Source organism: Falco rusticolus, chromosome 13 (genome assembly GCF_015220075.1).
Source record: "Falco rusticolus isolate bFalRus1 chromosome 13, bFalRus1.pri, whole genome shotgun sequence".
NCBI classification, from domain to species: domain Eukaryota; kingdom Metazoa; phylum Chordata; class Aves; order Falconiformes; family Falconidae; genus Falco; species Falco rusticolus.
In genome coordinates, this window is record NC_051199.1 from 22,106,679 (window position 1) to 22,117,642 (window position 10,964).

Genomic DNA, 10,964 nt, shown 5'->3' on the forward strand with positions numbered 1-10,964 from the left:
AACACTGAATTCAGACAAAATTGCTGGGTACGTGGGAACAGCTGAGGCACAGGTCCTGACTACTTATGCCCATCATTCTTGCAGTCTGGGAATCTAGCTATAACCCCCTTTCAGTGTTTTGGAGACACTTACCACCTACAGCTACTTTGAGACTTTTCTCCTTTCCCCTGAAGGACGTGTTCCCCACTGCTTTTGGATCTACCAGTTCCCTGTGATGGAGGTTTATGGTGCAGATCAGTGCCAAAGGTTCAGCAGTCAAGACAGGCTGGTGCAGGCTTTGATGACATCTTGTCTAGTTATGTGATGCAGAGGGTTACCTGAAAAGCTTGTGCATTTACTTGGAGCAGTTTTGAAAGACTGCTGGGGACCTCAGAGCTGCCAGGTCACTCCTTCCTTGGGTTTATAGAAGTAGATGATAAATAAACAGTGGGACTTGTGACTTGTACCCCTGACCTTTCCAAGGATCTTAGAAGAAGATGTTGCTGTGTGTCCCTGCAAGGCTTATCAGTGGGATCTCCCTGCTCTCAGCCAGGTGTCAGAGACACCGAAGGATGGACCAGAGGGGCAATCAGCAGTGCGGGAAGAGGGAGCTGGGAATTGACTTTTTCTGTGTTTTCCCTTTAAAATTTAACTATTTCTTTAAAAGTGGTCCATCCAAAATCATCCTACTTGGCATAAGCAAAGATGGGGGTTAATTATGGTAATAAGATAGCTTTATATTAAGAAAGAAAAAGTATTTGAAGACCTAATAGGAGTTTTAGTGTTATCCAGGGGGAGTTTTAAGTTGGGATTTCATTCCAGACTACACTGAGTCAATTTTTGTCCTAGCAAAGATCCTTTGCATTTCCTTTGGTTTTAGTTCCTCTAATTCTTTTTGTTCTCTTGTTCTCCCCAAGCAGTATTAATCTGGCATTACACGTACCCTGACAGAATATGAACGCATGTATGTTGCCCATAGTGACTCCCGCTGTGTGACTCATGCGCAGCGCTTGCTGCGTGCAATTTAGGCACTTCTCTTTTTTTGGAATAAATAAGGATACCTAGGATCATTGGGCTTTAAAATCATTGGAAAGGTAAAAAAGGCCATTTAATGGGGGCAGAACACTGCTGGTTGGCTCTGTGTAGTTACAGCAACCCTCTTGATTCAGTGCACGCCTGACTTATTCTACATAAAGTAGGAAATAGTTGGATAATGCAGCTCACTTGGTAGGAGACGTGAGGTTTCCCCCTATATGACATAAACACAGTGCAAAAGTAATTCTGAAGGCAAATATATTCATGTTCTACAACCTTTTTCTCCTCATTTGTGTCAAAAGAGCTTGGTGTTTTGACAGCTGAATTTTCTTTTTGTCTCTGAGAGAAAATTCTTTGCCCAACTGATTTTCACTGTTTTTAAACCATGCACCAGATATTAGTTAGTTTTCTTGTGATCTGTTATTTTTACAACTCTTCCATATCTCCATGGCATGTCATCAGACCGCTGTATGACCAAAGCAAAACCATGTCACCCCCTTGCTTGACTGCACCCATGGTGTGCACCCGCACGGGGAAGGGTGGGGAGCGACTGCTCCAGGGCTTGCTATGGACTGGGTCTGGTGAGACCATCAACCTTGTGGTTAAAGACCCAGATTCACTAGACTTATTGTTAACATCGCACTGGTGTATTTATATGTTCATGCTGTGCCAACGTCCACCTCCTACACACATAGCCTGTGTGTGGCTGGCCTCCCCCTCTGCCAGCGGTCACTCTCATTTTTCCCTTCCTTCAGTGTTTCCTCTCCCGCACTCACTGCCTCACAGTTGATGCTCTCTTGCTGTCCTCCCTGTTGGCTGTCTTTATGTCATGCAATGTGCAAGACAGGCACAACAGGAGAGGCTACAATGTGGAAAATTCAGAAATTTCTGCGATGGTGTGTTTTCCTTCTATTTTGGCCACGCAAACAATTTCCACAGGGATTGTGGACTTATACAGGAGAGTTAGGGAGAATATGGGAGCACGGAAAGCACTGTGGGATAACAGCCCATGCAGTGCAAGATGGATGATGCTGACTATTCATTTTAACAGAGCTGTAAGAATTCAAATACTTTTCATGAATATTCATATGAAACTGAAAGCTGTTTAACCCGGCTCTCACATCTGTCTGGTGGGAGCACTTCAGTGCTTATGTGTTGCTCGTATGACTACTTGCAAGACATGAATTTTAAACCTGACTGCTCAGATAGTGATGGAAATCCAATATGAAACAGTATACTTGGTTATGAAATTTGCAATTCGCTTTCTGTGAGTTAGCTACACAAATCATCTAATCAAGGAACACCACATGACTGAACTAAGCAACCCAGTATGAATTTGCAAACATTTGCTATTCCGAAAAGATATGTAAGCCAAGAGTTATTCACTGAAAATATTTCCAAATAATACCAAATAAATAAATTAGAAAATTGCATGAGTTCCGCAGACAATTGGTAAGCTGAAAGGCAGGTGATATTCATGGCAAAAAGTACTCATTGAGTGTCTGAAGAAAACAGTGGAATTGTTTCTCTGCACAGTGAATCAATTTGATGCAGTTTGCTTCGTTATCTGGTGTACATTGATGGAGCAAAGAGTGCTGAGAGATTTGGAGTCACTTCTGTCAGGCTCTCAGATGAATGGATATTTGCTGCTGGCAGAAGTTTTTGTAAGTGGCAAATTTATCTTGAATAGTTTTGAAAGCAGATTTAGTTTTGGATCATGGGATTTGCATTATGTCTTATTTTACTGTTGAAAATACCTGAACTATTAACGTGCTCCTGATGCAAAACGCAAAGCAAGATTTTGTCTTATCTGGAGCTCTACGTTCAGCCTCGTTCCCTGAGCACCACCATCTGTGTTTCCATTGCATCATTAGTACACCATCCTCCCCTTTATTCGCAAGGCAGGGCAATTACCCTGCCCTCTGCAAAGAGGCTGGGGGACTTGCCCAAGTCCCCGGAGAACTTCAGCCTGGGTGCAGGTGCAGGTTGAACACAGCCTCCCACCTCCTCGGGCTTCCCACCTTCAGCCTCTTGCCTCAGAAAGGCACTGAAATAAACCAAAGTAAAATTGCCCAAGCCTCTGGGCAAAAGTGAGACGAACAAGAAAAAACAGGTACTTGATTTCCACATGCATTTCTGACACAGGTTTAATATCTCTGCATAGTATCTTTTTTGATCCATACTGCAAGCCAGTAGAAACATTTGCTTTGGAAGAAAGTTTGCACTGTTACCATTATGTACTGAGGAGTGTGTATCCCACAGGTCAAAATTATTTTTTTCCCCAGTTTGCAAGGCAAAGTAATGCAGTTGACTGAAAAGTTCTTGCTTGGATAAGATATTTATGTTTCTTAAAAGGAATTGTAACCATTCCTGTTCCAATATTGCTTCTCTGGCACAACCTGTATTTGCTTTGACCGAATGCATTTAGCACTTCTGTTGTTAAATTGTCGTTGGTGTTTTGTTATTAAATTAATTATATCATGACCTGTTTACAACACAGTATAATACACTGAAATTCTCCTTAAAGGGAACATTAGTTAGGATGAGTAAATTTAAGCTACTTGCTAAGTCCCTGCACAATAGCGATTCTTTTTCTAATGAAGATTTAATGAAAACAATCAGTCTAACAATTTTCCAAGTTGTGAGCTTTTGACAACAGTATTGTAAAGTATGCTTAATAACACCCACATTAAAGTAGGTTTAAAATGGCATCATAACTTTAATTTTAAAATTTAAAACAGCAAGTGATACCGTACCTCATACTGCAAGATATGACTTTCAGCTTCTTTAAGTGCATTTTTACTAGCTCCTGTGAGAAGCATTTCCGCAAGCAGAACATTTTATTGTTACTAAATACCACTTAGCCTGAAGTCCCTCTGTTGTCTGGAAATTAAACTTTAATGCACAAGTCAAAACAATTCATCCACACAGGGAACGTCACACTCGGATCTAACACACCAAATGATAAGGATTCTGCATGTACACGGACATAAGATTTTCATTCATTAAGTTCCTGCTACTTGGTGAGGGTAGTATGCAATGACAGAAAGGCAAACTGGCAACCCAGCACTGACCAGGACCCCATGCAGACCTTGCTGCCCTGTTTTGCCATGCAGCCCCAACTCTTTGATGTTCAGACATTTTCTTGTCTAGTAATGCTAAACAGGCACATCATAAAAAAAGTACATGTGGCTTCTAACTTTGCATATCTCTTCTTGGACTTCTGGCTGGGAAGAAAGCTTTTTCAAGGGGAAGCTTTCCTGTTGTACTACTAAGCATTCATTTCCCTCTCAGCCCTTGCTCCCAGCCCTTTCAGCATCCAACTAAACATCGTTTACATCCTTTCCCACAATGTTGTTTCTCGGAGGGAGGGAGGGTTGGTGGAGGGGGTTGGCTGTGGCACAGGGGGAAATCGTACCTATTTCTGTCTGATACTACAATTCTCATCCAGCAAAACAATGCCAACAGTGCAGAGGAAGCTTTGATTATGCAAAATGGATGGACACATCATGCCTGTTTTTTTGCAATAGGTTATAACCTAAGGAGTTCCTCACCTGGAAAATCCCTCCCGCCCCCCTCCCTGGCTCCTTTTTCCCCTTTTCAAATTACATCGGTGGCACTCCAGACACATTTACACGTTAATAGCGTATCTCCCATATCTTACAGGCTCCATAGCTTTCCTCTTCTCCTTTTATTTTAGGGCAGCTACCCCTCTCCCATCTCACCAACAGCCCAGCTGGCTCAGTAGGAAAGGAGTAAAGTCTTTTCTGCATGACCTCTATGTATTTTACTCTGTGGGAAGAGCAACGTGGAATGCACACTCAGCAGGCAGTGAGATTTGAGCCGGTTTCTCCTCGAGGCATTTCTGCCATAAAACGCAGGACTATGGGCAGTATTTCCACCCTTGGCTCTCCCCCCACGTCCTGGCACCCCCTCCCCACTGCCGCCTCGCCGACTGCACCGGGCTGCGCGCAGAAAGCCGGGGAGCAAAGCACAAACAACGGGCACCGAACAGCAACAGCTCCCTTTGTTTCCCATGCAAATCCTACCTCTGATAGTTGTCACATCTTCCTCCGAGGCGAAGCCTAATTATTAATAAACAGAGATCCAGCAGAATCCTCCAAACTGCCACCAGTTGTTAAGCGCTGTCATCGTTCCCTCCCGGTGCTTAAACCTTTTTGGACCATTAATGTCACAACCCCTGCTAACTCATAGCTTAGTACTCCCTGCTCAAAATGTCTGAAATAGTTTAGAAGGACAATAGGAATGACAGGCACACTAGACAGCCATGCTTGAAATTAGTTCTCTCAAGCTGACTTAAGGCTGTTTCGTAGTGCTTTTAAAGCATGCACACGATAGGGTTTATTAACCTAGGCTAGACGTGCCATTCCTGCTTTTATTCAGTGCTGTAATAGGATGGCTGCTAGGAATGCAGCGATAGGTCTAACCCCATTCATCCCTCCACAGCCTTTAAACCTCCCCGGGAGAGGAAATAGCTTCAGTCACCCTTAAACTTACTGAGGCTACTGTTTCTGCAGAGCAGGGTTTCACACATTGTTTTGAAACTAAGGAGAAAATCACTCCCGGAATGGGAATGGAAGGTGCCGTAGCTCTCACGACTGATGCAAACAGCAAGATCAACGCGACAGCATCTGCCCCCACCGCAAGCTGAGGCTGTCGCAGGAGTAGTGGAAGTAGCGATTGGAAGCTGAAAGTTCATAAAACTCTAGAAGGCAGATGTGGTGCAGAGCAAATGACGGGGATGGATGGACTGTACAGTGGTTTGTATATACAGAGTCACAGATGTACGCTACACTTCCCAAAAGGCAAAATGCAGTTTGCAGATAGCAGGGGTTTGCAATCTAAATTTGCAAGTTAACAGCACCTGGGATAATGATGAGCCAAAGAAACGCAAGTGATGCACAGCATTCACAGTGCCTGCGATGTGGGGAGGAGGGGTGGTGAGAGGATGCTATTGCCGACTGCTGTTTTCAGTAAAACCCTGCACAACTCCAGATCCCGGGTCAGAGATATTAGTGCTCTGCTGAAATCTTGGAGCCTTTTTCTTCTTGGTTGTTAGTTAATAACAAGCCCAGGTCAAGCAGGATCAAAGCTTGTTAACGATGCTGTCAGCTCAGTGTTGCTGATCACAGTGTGGTCCCTAGTGGACGAAAGTAAAAGCCACCGGCACAGATGCGTCCCCACCAGCAGCAAAGGCACACACACGGGCTGAAGGACTGGAGAGGGAACCTGGTGCCAAGGCAGGCTGGGGGGAAACAAGTGGGGGAGTTAGCACTTTTGCTGCTTGTTCAGCACCTGCCTGATTTTTTGGTACCACCCAGTTCGCAACCCTTGACTTGAAATGAAAGTACCAAGCATGGAGATGTCTTGGAAATGAGCGGCGTTTAGAGAGTTTAAGGAGGAAAGCAGATCATGGTGAAAACCCAGCTGTGGTTGCCTCACACCATGGCAGTGAAGGGGTTAAAAGAGCACTAATGGCAAATATGCATTAGGTTTGTAAATGATTGGGACCTGAGGGTACCAAGGGCTGGTTAAGGCTGAGCTTTCTCCTTTGAGAAGCTCTGGTTTGGATCGGTCGGTGTTGGTCCTTTGCGCTGGTGGCTATTAACGGGCTAGTTGAAAGTTGCCCTTGCAGGAGAGGCTGCCAGTCTGTGCTCAACCAGCTGGTAAATTCTGCCTTGTTCCTAGGGGGAAAGCGGCCAACTTAAACCTCTCTTTTCCACATCACTTGCTGCCACCAACACACCAGATGCCCGCGTTGCCAAGGGCTTTTACCAAACAGCATGTCAGTGTGTGCGCTCAGCATGGGCTACAGGTCTTCTCCATCTGTGTTGGTCTTCATGGAAACTACTGAGTGAAAGCAAGATTGTTGCTGGTGCAAGCAAGCCAAAGATATTAATAGGGACATCTGGGGCTACCACAAGCATGACGTTTCCCCCCTAAAACAACACTGCTCCTAATGGGGCTGTCTTTACATGCTGTGCTTCCCCATGCCTGTACTTGTTGTCATGCTCAGACAGCCTCCCCCTTTTCACCCCATGCACGTTACATGGTCGGTGTGTTGAAGGGGAAGTCTCAGGGCTCCAGTTGCGTTCCTCAGTTTACAGTGGGGGATTATTAGCACCTTAAGCTCTCCCAAAATAGGTGGGAGCAAAGGGGGCTTTGAATTTTGTAGGCATGAATCTCAGGGTGGACAATTACATGCTGACTGCTAGCACAGCTGCCAGAACAATACCTTCTTTATGAATAATTTAAAGAATTTTTTCACTGCCACCTATCTAGCACCTTTCACAAGCATGACATTCGCCTTAAGGCAGAACAAACAAAAAAAAAAAAAAGTGAAAAAAAAAAAAAAAGTTCTTGTCCTGGATGATATACTTCTCTCTTACTAAAGGGCTCACCATGCAATTGATTTGTAAGTGGGATGACACAGCAGTTCAAGAAACATTAGACAGATTCCTACTGGAGATACACAGGTCTAGGGGTGCTGACTTTGTTGATGAACTTTTGAAAGATTTCAATACTGACCTGGACACAACAGTGTCCAATGACAGGTTAAAACAGGAGATCATTGCCACCTGTGTCCACACCTCCCCAGTTATGTACACTGAGTATAAGGTGGCTCATAAAAGTGGGTGACTATGCCAGCTCCCCCCTCCCTTATGCAGTAAACAAACTAGCGGTGGACCTCCCTGCCACGGTGATCCCAAAGGCTTCGATCCTTTGCAGTACTTTAAAGTCACTCAGTCTTGGTGGTCAACAGGTGATAAGTATCTGTGAGAGCTGTGTAACCCAACAGACAAGATGTACTTCCTTTGAGTGGTAATTGAAAGGGGGACAAACTGTTCAAGGTGTAAGGTGTAGGATAACAGGGAATGATCAGAAAGATCTTCTAGGGGCTGATTAGTTCAAAATGGTTCAGTCTTAGGGAGATATTCTGTGATGCTTCCCCTTTCCTCAGGCTTTTTCTAATCACTGAGCAGCAACAGCAGCTGCCATCAGTGATGGGACTCGTGTGTACTCCCTATCCTTAGCAGGGCTCTGCTGCTGTTGCATTTTTCTGACACACAGATCTGCTCCTTGCTGGAAAGAAGATACAGAGAGTGATGGCACACTGATCTGATTGGGTATGGCAATTTTCTGTCTTCCAGGACTGTATGAATGTGCAAAGTAGGATTGCCCTGGGAAGCAGAGGGCTCACGTGTGTTTTTACTTTGCCCTCTATCAGTAAGATCCTATTGACTTCTGCAGGAGCTGAGATTGCCGCTCAGCTCTGCAGCAGCAAACCCACTTTGAGAAAACCCATGGCCTGCGAAGGAGTTACAACAATTTAAAACGCCTCTGTCTGTTTCTGACCAGTATTTGCTTAGGAAATGGCCAAGGAGGATGAAGGACAGGAAGAACTCGGGAGATTTGTAGTTTGCATACCGACTGTAACTCAAACAATATAATGAATGGAGCAACTAATGCATAATTTCATTATGAGTCATCCTAATTATAACAAGAATTTGATAGATACGTAACTAGAAAGTGTAACTATCTGTTACAAATACACATTCCTAATGGGACAGGGAAGTACAGTCAGTGTGGCATTAGCCTGGCAGAGCTACAGAATTGATGTGCACGGCAGGTGACGGGTTGTATTGAGTGTGTATAATTACAGTGTAAAATGAAAATTAGTCTTAACAAGAAGAAGCATCCTTCAGAAGAGGCCAAATTCTGTCATACACATCAGAAGAGGCCAAATTCTGTCATACACATCTAGATACTCTTGGGCTCTGTGGAGCCTGTACTCAGAAAGGCGTTTTGCAGAGGGCAACTATTCCCTAAAAAGGGTGAGTCCAGGGTAGGGGAAGATAAGTTCCTTGCAGTTATCTTGGCTACATGCACCAATCCCACCTCTGCCATTTAAATGAAAGAATTGTCAAGAAAGCTAGTCCCTATATTGATGTCAGACCCTACGTTTACAGCTCTGGCTGGTGTCCCTTCTTTCCTGTGGTGAAAAGCCAGCACCTGTGTCTTCTACAACTTTGGAGTGCAATAGCTGACATGCCGCCACAGGAAAGCACTCAGCCAGGCTGTCCTGGGCGACTGGTCGTAAACGCAGTCATAGACCGTGTTTAGCATAAAGTCAGAAATCACTTGTTTACTGATGGTGAAATGCAACCCTGTGTTTGGCTGTAGTCTCGCAGTCTCTCTCGTGCTGAGAATCATAGGACACCCAAGTGTCCTGGAAATCTGTTCATTTAACTGAGTTATATTATACCGACTAGGTAATCACTTCCACATGCTGCTTGATTGTCCCTCTTCATACGCCAACTCTGTCTTTTTCTTGCACATCTCTTTTTGAGCCACTTGGCTAGGAGAAAATAACTACATGTGGAGTGTTGTTAAATGACCCAGAAGTTGCTGCTTTGCGGGCTGACAGTATTTGATGCAAATATATGGCTTCTTGCTGTGAAAATCTCCTTGGTTGACAATCCATTGGGTACTTTTGACGATAGCTGTCTGAGGAGTTAAAACACAGGCTTCTCTTTGCATACTCACACTGTCATTCTTATAGAACTGCTGGTATTAAATTCTTCCTGCGCAGTTTCAGCAGAGGCCTTTCTACTCCCCATTTGCTCAACAGCTGCTGGTGTGCATTGCTCTTCTCTTTGCCTTCAGCTTTTGCCATCTGCCATCATTAAGTTGCCCAGGTGTCGGAAATCTTCTTGCTCTTCTCTTGTAAACATTATTCTGCCGCCTTCTTCACTAACTCAACCTTCATTTATATAGAGACTGATAGATCAGGCTAGCTGTTCTCAAAACATCTGCTACATCTCATACTTCATGGGGGCGGATGGCAAACAGAGTATGTATACTTGCTGGCAAAAAAAAAGACTGGTTAACCCTTCCTTCACTTTCTTTTCCATCTTCAAGAGCTTACTGTTTCCCTGCACTTCTAGATGTGCCAGTTAATTAATACTCACCAGTTGGGATGTTACCTAGAGCAAACATATCATAAAGCAGAGCTAATTTTCAGAAACATCAAAGCTTCCATGTACTGCAACAGCATCTAGTCCTCAGTGGTATTGCGGAGCAGCAGAGATGGGACATACCTAAGACAGTTATCAGCAAAGATGTCAGAATAAACCATTCTTCCTCTTCAGACTGCTTCTGCTAGTGCAAACAGGCCACTCCACTGACTTCAGTATGCTTTCTGCTCAGATAGAGGTCAGGCATCCTTTTATGATTACCTAGAGGGGAAATCCAGACTCAAAGAGCATCTTTCACAGTAATGGGTAGTGTGAACTATTGTATTCTTTTGCTAGTGATGATGAAATTAAATGATTTCTGCTATGCCCATCCTCTTCAGTAAATCACTGAAGACTGTAAGTTTGAACAGCAACAAAACAGAATCCAACAAAACAGGCTGCTTACACAATGCTGCTTGCTGGGCCCATTGAATGTTTACTGCTTAAAGGCTAGTAAAATATGTATCTGAGGATGCACACCCAGCTGCTGCGGCTAGTCTCCAGTGTGAGTGTTGAGTAATTCCAACAGGATTTCATGCTTCAGTGATTTTACTCTTCTCCGTGTGGGTCTCAGTACCAGTGCTTTGAAAGCCTGATTTTGTGTGCAACTATTGGGCAGAGATGGTTTCCTGCTCTGAACAGTTCTGCTGAGCAGCAATTGCTGCCTGCTGCTTTCCCATTTGTTAAGCAATGGATTACTGTTCAAACATTTGCAGCCCATGTTGGTCTAAGCTCTGTGTGCAATTCTTCAAATTTACTCCTCTCCTGGAATGCCGTGGTCAGAGGTTGTTTCTTGCTTGTTGAATAGTTTCCTGAAGCACTGCTCCAATCAACACTGCTGTGATTTCCTTGCTTTGTGACAGATAATGCATTGTGCTGTTCTCCTTTCGCTGAAAAACCAAATTGGCCACT

The 10,964-nt window shown here is 44.2% G+C and overlaps 1 protein-coding gene across 1 annotated transcript in view; it reads right to left on the bottom strand.

Annotated features, from left to right (window-relative positions):
• The window catches only part of KCNMB2 (potassium calcium-activated channel subfamily M regulatory beta subunit 2), a 103,342-nt gene extending 97,740 nt beyond the window's left edge, over positions 1 to 5,602 (bottom strand). The window contains exon 1 of the mRNA XM_037407500.1: positions 5,064 to 5,602. The gene's annotated coding sequence lies outside the window, so the exon portion shown is untranslated. The remainder of the gene's footprint in view (positions 1 to 5,063) is intronic.
• Positions 5,603 to 10,964: the final 5,362 nt, after the last annotated feature.